Genomic DNA, 12,632 nt, shown 5'->3' with positions numbered 1-12,632 from the left:
AATTAATTCAATTTTTTCAACAAAAAACCATACCATCTAGCTTCAAAGGAAAATATATAATTTATTTATAAAAACAATTGATGCTAAAAATTTTTTTTTCATATATTGTTCTGTTTTACATCATATGTTTAGCAAATTGTAGAAAATCATCAACATTCATGTAGTATATATATCGATAGCTATAGTTAATAACAACATGGGCAATATAAATACAGACGAGTCTTCATAGTTTTGAGTTTGGGTTCTGAATTGGCCGTAATCTGAGGAATTGAACAAATTCTTTTTCGAAGCAGAACATCAGCAGTCGAGTGTATACAAAATGGTTACAATCCAGTTCATGCCCCAGTGGATCTTTAGAATATTGTGTCTGTTATCATATGTTGTCAAAAGGTCAGACAACCGATACTTCAACACATTTTGCGATCATTGCTGTAGCGACGCAACTGTTCATTGAGGAATTGCAAGTTCAGATGTCAGAATAAGCTGATCACCAAAGACCGTTAGCCGAATAATTAAACGCAATTGCCCAGTTATTTGTAATGGGTTAATGCGCATAAAAAGTATCCGACCCAACTTAATCAATCGTTCCTCGCAATGTGACAATTGGAAAAAATCTGTCATAATTTGCCGAATTTCTTTTTTAAATCTCAGGGATATTAGACTCACTCATAATTTGGCTTTGTTAAAAGTACGGCCGAAGAAATTCAAAATCGCGAAGGCCTATATTGAGCTCGCTTGTAAATCTTCTTCAACAAAAATTTGTGTTAAAAGCAGGTGACAGGCAGACACTGCTGCTAAAACCTGAAAATCGACTACAGCGGAAAATATTGTCATCACGGACAAACAATTGTCAAAACTTCTTGGACCTTAAGCTTACCATCAAGTCAATTTCAAGCAAGTGATTCAACCAAAATCAGACGTGAACCTGTTTTGTCATCAATTGGCCAATGCGGCTAAATCAACCTAAGAAATAAATTAACTCGCACATTAAAAAAGTATATATAATATGATATAAAGCTTGTTGCAATGCGTTTTCTAATTTAAATTAAAGCTGGCATGAAGAGGCGAATTGCCCTTTTCAGAACAGTTTTGTGAAATAGACATATTGATTTTCTGTTTTTTAAAAGAGTCATTTTCTCATTTTTATAGAAGCGCACTGTCATAAACAAATATCTAATCCAGATTTGATATGAATTACATTTTTCTAGTTGCTGAAAGTTCAATTTTTAGAGATGGTTTGTGACTGGTTTATTAGATTGACTGACCGAGATAATTGAAGAAGAAGTTGCATGAAAGAGTTGGAAGTGATAGAACAATGCAATTAAGTTATAGGCTTTTTTGAAATTGAAGGAGTTTAATTGAGTCTCGCTCTGAACCTGCATCCAAAATAGATCTAAAAAAAGAACTGCTGCAGTTAGAGGACTATGTTTAAAATATATAGGAAAAGGGAAAATACAAAGTTTTCGAAATAAAAAGAAAAATCTCATTCTTAGCTTATAGGAATTCGGAGCTTTTAGGCTTAAGTGACATTGAAGTACTAATACAAATACAAAATTTTGACTTTTGAAATTCAAAAAATATTCTGGTACATGTTAATTCTAAATTTTGTCAACCCCAACAAGTAAAAGACAAAAACCGATAGGAATGAAAAGCAAAACTTCCTTTTCAGGAATAGAAAGCATTATAACCGGGATTTTCATGAAATCCGGAATAAAAAATGAATTGATTTTACTGTAATAAGTGTAAATAAAATGTTGTAAATGTGATTTTAACAACTGTAAATAACTTCAAAATTTAGATGTTATTTTAACTCATTTCTTAGAATTATAGTCAAAGACAAGTTTATATACTTTGTAAATGATTTCATTTAATTTTTAAAACTGACGATGAACACAATGTTCGAAAACGTTGGATTTATGTTTTAAATGACAATTACTGCTGCATCTTTTAAGGTTTTGAAGCTTTCAAAAAGAAATACAAAAAGAAAGATAAACAAATGTATAAAAGTTTCCTTTTGACACTGTTGCAGAGGATTTTCGGCAAATTTTTGTTGTTGAGGAATAATGTCAGTTTTTTCTGCTGTTGTCGCAATCGCAACAGTTGTCATGTGTAAATATTGTCATCAGAAAATCAATAAAATATAACATTAGTCTGGTATTTCGGTCTTTAGTTGAAATAATTTCCAATCTTTTCAGTTCGCGTTCTCTTCACCTTGAAAATTTTATTTGATCGTCCTTCTCGTTTTAGCTGTTCTAATAGGATGTTTTTGTTGTTACTGCTGATAGTTTTTGCTATCAAAATTATACCATTGAACAGAACAATCATAGGGAAAGGTAGAATGTGCAGTAGTCTAAGTTGATAATATACCTATTGTTGTCACCGATCGCCCATTTCACAGTTTAAAAACGTTCTAAGAGCTGCATCTCAGTTTGTCAAATCTTTCCTCCTCAGACTTTCGTTGGAATACTTGCGGCAAAGCGTTTTCTAATTTAAATTAAAGCTTGCATGAAGAGGCGAATTGCCCTTTTGAGAACAGTTTTTTGAAATAGACATATTGATTTTCTGTTTTTTAAAAGAGCCATTTTCTCATTTTTATAGAAGCGCACTGTCTTAAACAAATATCTAATCCAGATTTGATATGAATTACTTTTTTCTAGTTGCTGAAAGTTCAATTTTTAGAGATGGTTTGTGACTGGTTTATTAGATTGACTGACCGAGATAATTGAAGAAGAAGTTGCATGAAAGAGTTGGAAGTGATAGAACAATGCAATTAAGTTATAGGCTTTTTTGAAATTGAAGGAGTTTAATTGAGTCTTGCTCTGAACCTGCATCTAAAATAGATCGAAAAGACAAAATTGTTACAGTTAGAAGACTATGTTTAAAAAATATAGGAAATGGGAAAATACAAAGTTTTCGAAAATACAAAGTTTTTAAAAAAAAATCTCATCCTTAGCTTATAGGAATTTGGAGCTTTTAAGCTTAACTGACATTGAAGTACTAGTTCAAAAACAAAATTTTGACTTTTGAAATTCAAAAAAAAATCTGATACATGTTAATTCCAAATTTTGTCAACCTCAACAAGTAAAACACAACAACGGATAGGAATGAAAAGCAAAAATCCGTTTTCAGGAATAGAAAGCATTATACCCGGGATTTTCATAAAATCCGGAATAAAAAGTGAATTGATTTTAGTGTAATAAGTGTAAATAAAATGATGTAAATGTGATTTTAACTGTGATTATTTTCAAAAAATCGGTGCTATTTTAACTCATTTCTTAGAATTAAAGTCAAAGACAAGTTTATATACTTTGTAAATGATTTCATTTTTTTTTAAAACTGACAATGAATGCAATATTCGAAAACGTTTGATTTAAGTTTAATTGACAATTACTTCTGTGCAATTTCTAAGGTTTTGAAGCTTTCGAATAGAAATATAAAAAGAAAGACGAACGAATGTATAAAATTTTCCTTTTGACACTGTTGCAGAGAATTTTTGGCAAATTTTTGTTGTTGAGGAATAATGTCAGTTTTTTCTGCGGTTGTCGCAATCGCAAGAGTTGTCATGTGCAAATTTTGTCTTCAGAAAATCCACAAAATATAACATTAGTCTGGTTTTTCGGTCTTTATTTGAAATAATTTCCAATCGTTTCAGTTCGCGTTCTCTTCACCTTGAAAATTTTATTTGATCGTCCTTCTCGTTTTAGTTGTTCTAATAGGATATTTTTGTTGTTACTGCTGATAGTTTTCGCTATCAAAATTATACCATTGAACAGAACAATCATAAGCAGGTGACAGGCAGACACTGCTGCTAAAACCTGAAAATCGACTACAGCGGAAAATATTGTCATCACGGACAAACAATTGTCAAAACTTCTTGGACCTTAAGCTTACCATCAAGTCAATTTCAAGCAAGTGATTCAACCAAAATCAGACGTGAACCTGTTTTATCATCAATTGGCCAATGCGGCTAAATCAACCTAAGAAATAAATTAACTCGCACATTAAAAAAGTATATATAATATGATATAAAGCTTGCTGCAATGCGTTTTCTAATTTAAATTAAAGCTGGCATGAAGAGGCGAATTGCCTTTTTGAGAACAGTTTTTTGAAATAGACATATTGATTTTCTGTTTTTTAAAAGAGTCATTTTCTCATTTTTGTCATAAAATCATAAAATCCGGAATAAAAAGTGAATTGATTTTAGTGTAATAAGTGTAAATAAAATGATGTAAATGTGATTTTAACTGTGATTAATTTCAAAAATTCGATGTTATTTTAAATCATTTCTTAGAATTATGGTCAAAGACAAGTTTATATCAGCTGTCATTGGTATCAAAAATCAGCTGATATCGGCATCATATCATCCTAAATTTCCGTAACTGTGCACCGTTACAACATAAGAGAAATGTGATTCAAGGGACTGTGCATAGGATTTTTAATGCGACCAATTGTAGCAGCCGCCCGTACGCAATATGTATTATCTTTTGTAATTGAGCGTGGTACTTGTTTAAAATACAAGGATTGAAGTTTAATTAATAAGTAGATGAAAGCAGAAGAGAATGGTTTCAGATAAATGAAGATCTAATTAGGTGATTAACTCTGAAGTTAGGTTTATTGTTCAATGAATGAATTTTATCCTCAGTTTTGTCCGTACCCAATATCGGTTCTATCACCGTGGTAAATTAACCAAATAAATACTGATATGTCACAATTGTTAGTATTGCTCGAAGCCCGAGCTTTGTCTATTTCCATCTGTTGACACCTATCAAGATTTTGTCAGTCGTTAATCAAGTAATAAATTAAAATTTAAACTAAATGTTTGACCTTGAAACCCCAGGTTTTTAGTACATCTTTTTTTACACACGTGTGACACTCAAACTGCCCCCCTCTCAATAAGAATAGAGTGTGCCACTCACACACATAAAATCAAACAAATTTTACAGCTCTTGATGCATGAACGTTTTAAAATACAAAAAGTTTGTACTTTTCATATAAAAAGTTTAGGTATCAGTTTTCGTCAATCATGACTTTCTCTGCCTCGTCCAGCCCGAAATTGTTGTACGCTTCTTGCGCCCCATCGTTCATCAGTATTTGGTATGCTCGATTAATGGTCTCAAAAAACTTCTCATCTCCACCAGCATCAGGGTGCGTCAACAAGCTCATTTTGTGGTAGTGTTTTTTGATCTGATCTTTTGAAGCAGATCTTTTTTCCAACAAAATCTCGTACAATGTCGCAGGTCGATTCAATACATTTTTATTCCGAATCTCGAAAAAACACTTTTCTGTGGCCTTCGTTTTGGCTTTCTCGTTCTTTATAGTTATAGTTTTCCAACTGCTGAAGCTCTGACCTCAATTGGTCATTCTCTTTCGCCATTTTCTCCATGGCTTCGCTCTTTTTTTCAGTATTGACTTTTAGATCGGCCAACTCCTGCTTAAGTAAGTCGATTGACTGCTCTTGTTTGGCATTTCTAGCTGCCGCCGCCTTTAGGTTATCACTTAGCGCCTCACACTCGGCGCTCAGTTTTCCCAATGCTTCTTTTGTTGCCTCTTTAGCATTATCGCAATGTTTGTCTAGTTTTTCTTGAAGCTCGACAAGATCCTTTTGGAGTAAAGAGTTTGTATTCTTCAATTTCTCTAACTGAGCGCACTGCTTTTGCAGTTCCACCTTAGTCTGCAGAGCTCGGGACCGAATATTGGCGGGTGCCAGAAGTTCTAGGGTAGACACCTTCCGGGTCCGTGACAGACAAGATTCAACTCGGTACACTCACGGAGAAATCTCCGAAATAACTTTCCACAACTCTGGCATATAGTACACATATTCACCAATTTGTGGGGTCTCACTGCCTGCTATGTTTAATAGAAACCATTTTTGCTTCTAAAGTTTTTCAATATTTTCAGTCTTGATCTCAAGACGTTTCCCTTATTTTTATTGGTCTTGACCTCAAAAAAACTCTTTTTTCAATTTTTTCTTTTTTTTTGGTCTTGAACTCAAGACAACTCAATTTAAATTTTTTTTTGGTCTTGAACTCAAGACAACTCAATTTAAATTTTTTTTTGGTCTTGAACTCAAGACAAGTCATTTTCATTCATTCCTGAACTCAAGACAAATCATTTTCATTTTTTTGGTCTTGAACTCAAGACAACTCATTTTCATTTTTTTGGTCTTGAACTCAAGACAACTCATTTTCGTTTTTTTTACACAACCGACTCTTTCAAGGACTCTTTCTCTTCAATCACTTTCTTTTTTTATCGGCGCTCATTAATTAAGTTGAGTAGTTGATTATACATACGTGTTCCCGTTACAAGGTCGAGATTCCGCAACAGTTGTTGCCAGGAGGCTCCATTAATGACTAATCCTAAGTAGATGTACAATTTAGGAAAATTTTTACAACTTGGAATATGATGTAGACTGTTAAGACTGACACAGCAATGACCTTAGCTTTTAGCAAAACGTATAAGCTTTCAGTTTTTAAGTTACGAAAAATTGTTATTTCATTTTCTAGAAAAAATTGTTTTTGGAACTGAGCGTTCCAATGAATAAAATTTTCATGACTGTATTTTCCATCCAAATCTCGGAATGCTTCCCAACTGATAATTCCTCTACTATTATGGCGAATTGTTCAAGCAATTTGACTCTGCTTTACGTCTGATATGGAAAAAGAGCTGCGATGCAGATTTTCATCACTTACATTTAAATTATTATTCATCGACCACTGATATATCTCACGATTGAATTTCTTCAGCGTTTCTCCATATTGTTGAAAACTGCCGTCTTCTAATTTTACAACATTTGGGTACAGCGGGTTGCATGCAGCGATTGTATAATTATGATAAAAAATTTTTGTAATAGGGTCCATATATCTAATAGAAGAAAAATTCTGACCCTCTACTAAGACAGGAACTTCTTCTGTGCAAAATAGAAGTTTAGTTATTGTTGCTACCATCTTTGCACATTTATGAACTTAAAACAAAGATCCTGCTCTTTCGACGTGAGTTCCTTTCTCGAAGAGCGTTACCGATTGACTAACAATGTTATTTGATATTTCAATCATAGTTTGATTTTTTAGTCGTTGAATCTCGCATTGGAGCGTTCTAATTTCCATAAAAGAATGCAAGGTGTCAACAAAGAAATTCAAGGTGTCAACAACGCTTGAAAGAAACATTTCCATGGTTTTTTTAAGATTACCAGTTTTCAGTTCTGAACTTTCCTCGGAGTAAAAAACAACTGGAACTCCGGTTGTTTTCACCTGCTGTCCACCCAAACTAATTGTTTTTTCCTCTAAGATTTCTAATGCAAAATCTTCATATTTGTTTTTGTGTAAAATTTTTCCGCTGATAAAAGTGGTCTTGTTGTTACCAAAAATTTTTACAGGGTCCTACTTATTAAAATGTTTGATCGTTTGACCTGTTTGCTCACCTTGATTTTCAAAAAAATAGTTTACTAAATCGTCTTCAAAATATGTGGTTTTGATAAAAACAGCTTTCGAGAAACCTAGGGGATCCTTAAAGCTTAAGAGGTTTCTTTGTATCAGCTTTCCCCAAATTGTTCCGATGTAAAGTTTTGCATTGATCATCACATTTCAAATAAGTTTTACTCCTGTAGGTGAAACCCACTCTACAGGCTCAGCATACATATCACCTTCACGATTATTTTTTTTCATGAAGCTCTGGCTATGCTCCTCGGCATAAGTAGTTTCACTTGCTCGTTGTAAAATCTTTTCCGTTACTGAATTGTTGACTTTAAAAGTTTTATCTCCAAAACCTGGTAAAGCAAAGTTTTTGTTTTACCAAATGCTCCTACAGGTTCCCTCGTTTAATGGATATATGGATTTTAGGAGTCTTGAGTATTTGGTAATAAAGACAACATCGTCATATACATTGCTCTTTTTAAGTGCAGACACAGTATATGCCGCTTCATACATGCAAAATCTTAATTTTATCTCGGGCTGAACCTCAGCATATATCAAACTACCTTCTTCTATTGTTTTCGATACCCGAATTTTGTTATCACAGTTTGTACTGTGATCCAGAGAATATATTTTTGTTGATACGATATTGTCAAAATCATAGCTGTATAATTTAATACAAAGTGAGGGAGAAGCAAAAATGGCTAGCAATGCCAGATACAAACATAGTAATATTCCATCACACGATGCTCCAGACGAACTCGTCTTTCTTTTCGATTCCATTATTTCTTTCTGGATTTTCCTGAAACAAAAACATCATCAGTTTCCTGGCTGCTAACGTACTCCTCATCTTGCTCAGTAAAGTAATTTTTTAATCTCTCAGGCACCGATTTTAATCGACTGCTAGAGCTTGTAGCCATTTTTGGTGCATTGGGATTACTTCTAATCTTTTCTTCAGTACTTTTGTTTTACTACTAGATTCCTGTTGCTTTTTTTCTGGTTTTGCAATTTTTGTTTCTGCTGGTTTTTTTTAGTGTACTCTGTAGCTTTTGATGAAATTGCACCTCCTCCCTCGGGAACATTTTGTGCCTTCTCTTGCCCTTTAGAGGTTTCTTGCTCTGATTCTTTAGCTTCATTCTCAGACGCTTCATTTGTAACATTTAGTGAATCGTTAGCATCCTCAGCTTCGGATTGATTTTCTGTGTTTAGATTGCTTTCACTGTCTGTTGATGATTCTATTTCAATTATATCGCCATCGTCTGAGCTGTTCAAATTGCTATTCTTCTGCTCCTTAATGGTTGTTTTTCGTTTCGCCTGAGGCTCAGGCGTGAATGGTTTTTCTCGTGTTTTATATTTCTTCAGTCGGTCATAATAGACCTTGATAGGTTTCCTCGCCTTTTTTATCTTCTACCTTGAAATTCAAATCGTTTATAATTTCAACATTTATGTATGGTCCTCTAGAGAAAGAAGTAAACTTTCTTGTTTCTCCTTTTTTTAACCATTGGGTTGAAAACTAACACTTCTTCGCCAACATTATAGCTCGGCCCATACTTACTGCGATCATAATACGACTTCTGGCGTTCTTGTTCGACATCCATATACTCTCGCATCAACTGGTGCGTTTCCTGTAGTTTCTGTTTCATCGTGAAAACATAGTCACTTGGTGTTGCATATATTGTGGTCTGTGGTGTGGTATAGATGCAGTCTATAGGTAGCGACATTGGGTAACGCTACGTCTTCGTACCACTTACTGAATTGATCACCGATAAGCAAAATGTACTTGTTTCCCTGAGACACGGGAGGTGGACCCATGATATCAAGAGATACTTGCCAAAATGGATGACTAGGTTTCCATTTTGTGAGTGAATGCCAATGTTTCTTCCTAGTGCGTTTCCTTTTCAGGCAAACGTCACAGCTTTCTATCCAGTTTCTTACGTCCCTTCTCATGCACGGTCAACAAAACCTTTCGCAAGCTCTTTTGTACGTTTTCTCTATACCAAAGTGTCCTGCGCTAGGCGAATCATGCAACAGCTCAAGAACGTTGGACACTCTACCTCAGGGTACCAGCATTTGGTAAACAGTTTCAAAGTTAGGTTCTGTTTGGTATTTCGATACAAAATCCCTTCTATGAGAAAAAATTCTTATGCTGAACACAGTATTTCCATAACTCCTTTGAAGCTCCGTTTCTCATTTGCCGTGGTTCGGGTCTTTTTTGTTTATGACCCATGAATATACTTCTTTGAGTATATTGCCACTTTGCTGCGAATCTCGCAGTTTTACTCTCTGTAGTTTGTGAAACTGCCAACCTCGACTACTATAGTCGTTATCGTCTTGCTCTACGTCTAGCGCAATAGCGTTAACGAAAGCTGTTTGTTCCTCATCTTCTGTGTTTATGCGCGAAAGACACTCAGCGTGTGGGATTTTCTTTCCTGCTCTATGTTTGATGTCAAAATTAAATTGCCCAAGTTTCTCTATCCATCTTGCGACCATACCGTCTGATTATTTAAAACTATAGATCCACACGAGATCCCTGCTGTCCGTTATAATTAAAAAATGCTGACCAAGTAAATGGTTTTTTAAATAATGGGTAAAATGAACTATTGCGAATAATTCCCGCTTAGTTGCTGAGTAGTTTCGTTGACTTTTAATCAAAGTTTTGCTAGCATATGCAATAACTCTTTCCTCAACTCCTTTTGTTTGTGTAAGAATTGCTCCGATGCCTGTCAAGGAAGCATCGGTAGTTAATGTATATTGATCCCAATCGTTCGGATATCCTAAAACTGGGGCTTCTAAAAGCTTTTTCTTCAACTCTGCTACCGCACTTGTGCACTCTGTACTCCATTCAAATTTATTTGATTTATTTAGTAACCTGTAAAGAGGTTCTGCTGTTTTTCCGAAACCCGGAATGAATTTTCGATAATAGCCCACAAGGCCCAGAAAAGCCCTGACGTCTTTTAGGGATGATGGTTCTTTCATTTTTTCTACCGCTCTTTGTTTCTCTGGGTCGACCTTGACACCACTCTCAGATATAATACGTCCTAAAAAGCTGACGCGCTTTTGGAAGAAATTGCATTTTGAACCTTTAATCTTTAATCCATTCTCCGATAAACGTTGGAAAACCAGCTCTAACCGTTTAAGATGTTCTTTGAAATTTCTTCCGAAAACAATAACGTCGTCTAGGTAAACTAAAGCTACTTCGTACGAGAGACCAGCAAAAATTAATTCCATTAGATTTTGAAAAGCTCCTGGTGCAGAAGCTAGTCCACTAGGGAGCCTTTTCCAATTATACAGGCCAAAAGGTGTAATAAAACCGATAAAATAACCTCATTAATTGGTGTCCTTAACTCGTGTCGATTAATTAATTCGTGTCGATAACCTCATTAATTCGTGGTAAAGGCCAGCATGTTTTCTCTATTTGTTTGTCTATACCACGGTAGTCTACAACTAAGCGGAAGGTTCCGTCTTTTTTTGGTACCAGTAATGATGGTGCTTCCCAATCAGAGTGTGTTGGTTCGACTAAGTCATCTTGTTCCAAGTCTTCAACGATTTTCTTCATGGCTTTTCTTTTCTCAAAGCTCATGCTGCCGTATGTACGTCTGAATGGCACAGCATCCTTTTTTAATTTTATTTTATGATAAATTCGGTCGCAAAATCCCATATCATTTGAGTTTCTCGAAAATATCACTTCATATTTTGTGCAAAGTGACCTCACTTTTGTCATTTCCTCACAAGACAAGCTCATTGAAATCAAATTCATCCCTATGCTTTTTCTTATTGTCAGGGTTATTTTGTTGTACTTTTGAAATTTTTTCAATGTTTACCGCACATGCGATTCTCGCATTTTTGTTAACTTTCATTGGTTCTAATGTAGGGTTCAGAGCTCGAACCCATACAACATCATCAACCATGTCATTCAGCGATCTCGCTATTAATAAGTGTGATTTGTCTTCAAAACCTTTCGTGGGTTCGTCTATAATTTCTGTTTGCTGTGTTATGTTACCTTCTTCATCGATAATGTTGCATTTAATGAAACCCTCGCAGCGACGAGGTAATTCGTGATCCTCAACAGCAATTAAAAACAGATTCTTTTTTACTTCGTTGGGATGGGGACAATTGTAATGTTTTCCCAACTTCCCCGCAAAAAAGTTCGTTCTTTCTGAGATTTAAAATACAGTCAAAATTGTACAAGAATTCCGTGCCTAATAATTAAGGCAGGCGTTATCTCAATTCTGGTCGCTAGAAATTTAACTGTTATTTCACATGTAAATTTCTGAAGTTGAACTTGAGTATCTGTTGACCCCATTATAGGCATTTTCCCGTTATTGGCTGCTATTATATTTTTATTGCACGTTCTGATCTGGCTCTGTTCCCCCAATTGCTTGTAGAGTGTGTCGCTTATAATATTAACACTACTTCCACTATCAATAATGGCCATTATCAGTTTGTCTTTCATTGGTTCTAATTATATTTGCAAACAACGCCTCCACTGGGCTGTTTCCGCCACGCAAGGTTTTTACGTAGCCGGCTGAAAATGAAGCCCTGCCATTTCCAGCTAGTTCTTGTTTAAATACGGACAATTTCGTTTGAAGTGATTTGGGCTCCCACATTCGAAACAATTTTTGCATTACCTAGATGCATGGTTTCGCTGACCGCAACGGCGACATTTTTCTTTCTCGAAACTCACCGCTGCTTTCGACTACTCGGCACGACTCTCGTGCGATCGATCTCGGCTTCTGTTCTCACCTCCCGGTGTTAGCGAACGCGCTCTACTTTCGTAATTGTTTCTTCTATGCTCAGCGCTGCTTCTGGTATAGCTATTAGTACTTCTATTTCTATCTCCGTTCTCTCTTGAACTTCGCTCACTACCGCGCAGAAACTCTTTTGGCCGCGCTCCTTGCGATGAAAACTTTTGATTCTCTTGCCTATTAGGTTGATTAGTCTGCAGTGTTTGCACTAAATTGTTAATCGAATTAACCAGTTGTGTTTTCATTCGACTGGATGGCAGAAACCCGCCACTCATTATCCTCCTCCTCAATTCTCGTGACTGCTTCAATGTGCAGTGCTCTTTCTAAAGTTTTGTCTAAAGTTATATCCGCGTCACCCAAGTTCTTTCTCAGGTCGAGTCGCACCTGACTATTTTCTATGCCTTCGAGGAATCCCCTCAAAATGAGATGTTCTCTTATCTCATTAGACTCCTAAAGTTCTAAAATCACCGAGAAAATCTGT

The sequence above is a fragment of the Convolutriloba macropyga genome, chromosome 2 (assembly GCF_964194025.1).
Source record: "Convolutriloba macropyga chromosome 2, txConMacr16.3, whole genome shotgun sequence".
NCBI classification, from domain to species: Eukaryota; Metazoa; Xenacoelomorpha; order Acoela; family Convolutidae; genus Convolutriloba; species Convolutriloba macropyga.
This window is presented reverse-complemented; position numbering follows the sequence as displayed.